Source organism: Apodemus sylvaticus, chromosome 1 (genome assembly GCF_947179515.1).
Source record: "Apodemus sylvaticus chromosome 1, mApoSyl1.1, whole genome shotgun sequence".
Classification (NCBI taxonomy): domain Eukaryota; kingdom Metazoa; phylum Chordata; class Mammalia; order Rodentia; family Muridae; genus Apodemus; species Apodemus sylvaticus.
The window spans coordinates 197771856-197777871 of NC_067472.1; the positions used below are offsets into that span (position 1 = coordinate 197771856).

The 6016-nt window shown below is 46.9% G+C and overlaps 1 pseudogene; it reads left to right on the plus strand.

Moving 5' to 3' along the window:
* The first annotated feature begins 1829 nt into the window (after positions 1 to 1829).
* Positions 1830 to 5501, plus strand: LOC127669994 (sorting nexin-18-like; annotated as a pseudogene).
* Positions 5502 to 6016: the final 515 nt, after the last annotated feature.

A 6016-nucleotide genomic window follows, 5' to 3' on the forward strand; every position in this document is an offset into this window, starting at 1 on the left:
AGTGTTCACACCCCAACCCCTAATGAAACTCCACCCACAAGGAAATTCCTCTGAATTGATTAGTGACCACTTCCTACCCCATATTCAAATTCTGTCTTTGCCCTTGAAATACAATTACATAAGTTGTGGAGAGGAAAGATTTCAATTCTGTGCACTTTACACATCAGAATCCAATGATTTTACATAGATTTAAGGAAAAATTCCTTCACGTATCAATTGAAAAGGCAGGAGGACAAAAGAAAGCAACTTCAAGGCTCCTGGGCACGTGGGGCACAGTCCCAGCACAGAAGCCCACAGGGGCAGAATGAGGTTCTTGCTCAGGTTTGCTCTGCCTTCTCCCATTGAATATAGTGAGGGATTCCAAGGCTTATTCTCTTAGTCTTCCCACAGTGCTTGGGTGTCTTTTATTTCCAGGTTCCCCAATCCTGTAGCCTCAGTCATTTCTGGGAGCGCCCTTGGCTCCAGGATTCACCTGGGTCAAGCATGTCTCCACTGTGGTGGGCGCTGTCATCTTCTGGCTCGTTCAGAGCCCATTGGACCCTTCTCCTGGATGTGACTCCTACTTCTTGAAGACCCCAAAGTCTCTCTGAACTCTCAGCCATTGGCTCCTCTTCATGTGGCTCTCTATAGCGTTTCTGTCCCCTCTCTTCTCCAAATGCAGCTTCATCCAGCAGTGTGGCTATGCTGGGGTTCCCAGGCCCACAGCACCAGGGGTGCTGGCAGGAGGGATGACTCAAGGCCTCAAAATTATCCATTGCCCAGGCCCATGCCTGTTCTCAGGTCAGGTCTGGAGGCATGTGGGACTCTGGGTGGTCCTTCCTTCCAGGCAACTCTTCCAAGGGTGATGCAGAAGCCATAGCTTCATATTCTCAACCAATAGCAGAGTTTAGCAGGTGACTTTCTCCAGATTACAATCTGAGAAAATTTGAAAAGATAATTAATATATAATATTTATCTGCTATATTATATCCTGTATGTTTCTTCTTGTAATATGTATTTAATATATTTATCTCAGGAGTGGTGGCAGATTTAGCCTATATATTACTAGTATCAACAGGTGAGGCTGCTAAATCTATAGAGATAAATTTATCAAATACATTCAACTGATATCTGTTTTATGATAGCTGCCTTGTGTATTTTGCCTGTATTCAAAGACAGAATGGCATTTCAGTGACTGTGGATGTAGCACAATAGCAAACACTGAGGAATAGACCTTCTTCTCATCACCTCAGGGATCCTTCTCCCATATTGACCATACTATGGATCCCAAATCAACAGATACCAGAAAATTGAAATGACACCTTGTACCTTGTCAGAGCACCATGGGTTAAAGCTGCCCTGCAACAACAGCAGAAACAACAGAAAGTCTACACAACTCTCTGCTCACTGATCTCTAGGTCAGGGAAGAAATAAAGGAAGATATTCAGTTCTTTCTAGAATGCAACTAAATGAAGGCACATTTATGAGACACAATGAAAAGAGTCCTAAGTTCATAGTGCAATGCCTAAATAAAGAAATTAGAAAGTTCTCATATTGGAGACATTTAAGTCATATTAGTTAGGATTCTCTAGAGTCATAGAGCTTATGGGATGTCTCTATAAATGAAGGTAATTAATTGTAATGACTTACAGTCTGCAATCCAACCAACCCAACAATTAGCAACTGTGAATGGGAAGTCCAATAGTCTAGTAGTTCCAGTTCCAGCTGATATTCTGTGCAAGCTGGAATCCTGAAGAGGTAGGTTGCCACACATGTGTTGGCAAGTCAGAGCAAGCAGGCAGAGAATGAGCCCTCCTTCTCCCATTGTCCATATATTGGCCTCCATCAGGATGTGTGGCACTCAGATTAAAGGTGTGTGCAACCAGGTTTGGATCTGGAACTTGCTTTGTCCCAGGTTGACTTTGAACTCAGAGAGATCTGATTGTCTAAGTCTCATAGACTACAAATGCCTCTTACTATGCTAACAGGAAAATATCAGCAGCAAGGAGGATAAACTGCTCTTTAAGTGTGTTAATGAAATCACCTGAGAGGTTCTTTGCTTGTTGATGGAGAATCACAAACATATCAGCACAGCCCTTCTCTCCTCTCTAGAATTGGCTTTACTTGCGATCAGATCTAACTATGTAATCCAAACTGGCTAGATGTCTTGGTGTACTTCTCTCTCTATCCCAAGAAGCAGGACTTGAGATGTAAGGCAGAATAGCATATTTTTTTGTCTTCTGGGTGACTTATCTGATTACCTTGAACCTTAGTGAAAAAGAAAGGAAAGATATTAGCAACTTTCTACCTAAACTATCATGAAGTTCAGAACATTTGTTCCTTCTTCATTGCTGAATTTCCACATCCCATGTTCCTTCAGGCACTGTTTAAATTTAGCATTTAACTCAGCCCAAAACATATATACATAGTTTATCCCAGTCACACTAAACTCCTAGAGCAACTCCTGAGGGGCCTATGCTCAGGACGCTAAACAATAGGAAAATTGGCAAGATTTTCTATCTTTTATTATCTCCAACAGGTCCTCAACTTGTAGCCACAAGGTCTCCTCAGAAAACATATACAGAGTCTACAGCATAAATACTATTATTCTTTCTCTGATTCAAATCAAGGAGAGCTAATGGCTAAGTAGGAAGTCCATACACACCTGGCTAAAATATTCCATGTTCTCCTTCTCTTGCTGTCTTGGGATTTTTCAGGGACTTTAAGCTTCCCCTAGAACTCCACACTCTCTACTTCCCCATGGGTTCTCTGCCTGATCCCCCACCCCACCTCCCCTTCAGTAATTGCATCAAGACTGAGGAGACCCAGGCAGGCTCATGAGCCGGTACACGGTTACAGAGTTCTATGTTCATGGATTTCTATTTTTTTCAGAAGACTTTGTGCATGTGAATTTTTGGTCGATATGTAGGTATATGAATTCATTATTAGAGCCAAGGTCACCCAAGGGAATTAGAAATTGAGTAGAGAACTTATGTGCGAACATATAGGTGCTGAGATCAAATAAGTTCCGATTGAATGAGATGTTTTTTTCAGTACTGAGCCATGTCTGGATCCTCACCCACTGTCCATAAATTAATTTCTACTCTACAGAGCATTGGAGAGCAGAATGCTTTGTGTCCTCCTCATGTTTTGATCTAGGAACATTTACAAGTGATGACCTGGCCCCTCAGCCTAGTCCTGTACTGATAGTACCACCTCACTTACAACTCTGCACTGGCCAGCAGCAAGTCGGTCTGGGGATTGGGTTGTGTCTTTGTGTACAGGGCCAGCTGTGATATGAAAAGACCTAATCTGTGTCTTCACTTAGACCAACAAGCAAGGAGAGGTGAGAATAATAGGGAAGGATCTAATAGGAGAAGTGAAGAAAAAGTGTGTGTCTGGGACAGATGTGGAATGGAATGTAAGCATTGCAACAAGGACACTTAGAGATTCACTTTCTGTACTCATCTAGGCACAGACATGTAAAGGGCCAGTGGTAAGAAAACCTTGTGGGGAGGCCCAGGCCCCACCCTGGCCAGAAGCGGCCTGTGCAGCAGTAGCTCCTGCTAGCAGAGCGGATCTGCAGGGAGGGCGAGAGAGGAGCAGGAAGCGGACCTTGTGCTGCCTTCCAAGCTCCTTCCAAGCTCCCTTTGCGTTCAGGGAGGAGGACAGTGACCACTGGGCCCTCGGACTGGCCTGAGCTCGGGGCTCTGGGCTCGGGAACGTGGCGCTGCGTGCCCGGGCGCTCTAAGGCTTTAAGTTCAAGAACCCCGTTGAGATCTCACTGCAGGAGCAGGTGTTGAGCTTGTGCAGTGATCAGGACATGGAGGGCTGGCTCGAAGGGATCAGCAGCCGCGGCCACCGCGGTCTCTTCCCGACCTCCTCTGTACAGGTGATCTGCACGACCAAGCCTGGCCCACCAGCAGACGTAGGCCAGGGAGCTCCGCCCGCTCCGCCAACGCGCCGCCCTGGCAGCTTTGAGCCTCTGCCCCCTGCGCTGCCCGCCGCCTTCCAGCTGCTGACAGCTGGCAACGCCAGCTTCCTTCCAGCAGGGGCGCCCTACAGCTGTCGCCCCAGCAGCTCCTCCCTGGTCACCAGGCCAGCCTAGGCAGAGATGATGACTGGGATGATGAGTGGGACGACAGCTCCAGAGTGGCCGACGAGCCAGGCGCGCTGGGCAGCGGCGCGTACCCAGACCTGGCAGGCTCGGCAGCAGCGGGAGGCAGCGCAGCCAGCAGGTATCTCTGTCCACAGGCTGGGACCTGTCGCTGGGCTCACGAGGCGTCTCATCGCCCCTGCCTCAGCAAGTGTCTGGAGCCAAGAGCTCCGCCTCGGTGAGCCTCAACCTTAATCATTCTCCACCTCTGTCAGGTCGGGCCGGGAGGCCTTGGTGCTGAGAGAGGCGTCAGGCTTCATGAAGGATGGGGACAGGCTGTGCATGGTGCTGGGCCCCTACGGCCCGAGTGGCAGGAGAACCCCTACCCTTTCCAGTGCACCATCTACGACCCCACCGAGCAGACCAAGTTCAAGGACTGAAGAGTTGCATCTCTTACAAGCTGGTGCCCATGCATACCCAGGTGCCCGTGCACAGGTGCTATCAGCACTTGGACTGGCTGTGTGCGCACCTGGCAGAGAAATTTCCCGTCATCTCGGTGCCCCATCTGCCCGAGAAGCAGGCCACCAGGCGCTTCGAGGAGGACTTCATCTCCAAGCGCAGGAAGGGTCTGATCTGCTGGATGAACCACATGGCCAGCCACCCTGTGCTGGCGCAGTGCCATGTCTTCCAGCATTTCCTGAGCTGTCCCAGCAGCACTGATGAGAAGACCTGGAAACAGGGTAAGCAGAAGGCTGAGAAGGATGAGATGGTGGCTCCAACTTCTTCCTCACTCTGAGCACACCACCTGCCGCAGCCCTGGACCTGCAGGAGGTGGAGAGCAAGAAAGACTGCTTCAAATCCTTCCCCAAGATGGATGACAGTGCGCTGCAGCTCAACCACACTGCCAACGAGTTCGCGTGCACAAGCAGGTGACTGGCTTCAAGAAGGAGCATCAGAAGGTGGGCCAGTCCTTCCTGGGCCGCAGCTAAGCCTTTAAGCTGCATCAGCAGGCTTTGTCCGCGGGTCTGAACCAGGCCATTGCTTTCCCTGGAGACGCCTATGACGCCATCAGAGAACTCTTTGCTGAGCAGCCCAGGCAGGCCATGGACCTGGTCATGGACTGTTAGCACTGTATCAGGGGCACCTGGCCAACTTCCCAGACATCATCCATGTTCAGAAAGGAGCTCTTACCAAAGGAAAGGAGAGTTGGCTACACGGGGAAGAAGGGAAGATGGAGGTAAAAAGCTGATGTCATTCAAGACCGCTGTAACACTATCTCCTTCACCACATTGGCCGAGATTCATCACTTCCATCAAATTAGAGTAAGAGACTTTAAATCACAGATGCAGCATTTTTTTTGCAACAGCAAATAATATTTTTCCAAAAAGTGACCAAGAAGTGGGAAATCCATTTTGTGGAGGAATAAATAGATAACAATTCCTGATATGGTTAGTCTATTATGAGATTCAAATTAGATATAAAAATACCTTTTCTGTGGAGCCTGGAAGTGAGAATCTTTCAATAGAATTTAAATTTTATTTTGCTTTCTTCCTATTAAACATCAAATTGGTGACTAAAGTTGGTAGACAAACTACTGAGGTCTGAGGCTCATTTAGTAGTCAGAGTGATGGACAATTGTGATGTCAATTATCTAAGGCTCATGTCATTTGACACACTGACACATACATTGCCTTTCCTTATTCTTAGTGGCTTCAAAAATATTTTTTTTGTAATTGTTTGAAAAATTGTAAGGAATAATGTATTTTCACAAACAGATAGATAGATAAATAGATAGATAGATAGATAGATAACCACAATAATATATGTGCAACAATATGAGAACTATTTGTGTAAAATATTAGGATATATATACATCTCCAAAGGTACTCAGTTTCTAGTTTTTTAAACCTATTCAAAGTGAATGTGAAAAGGACAGCATGT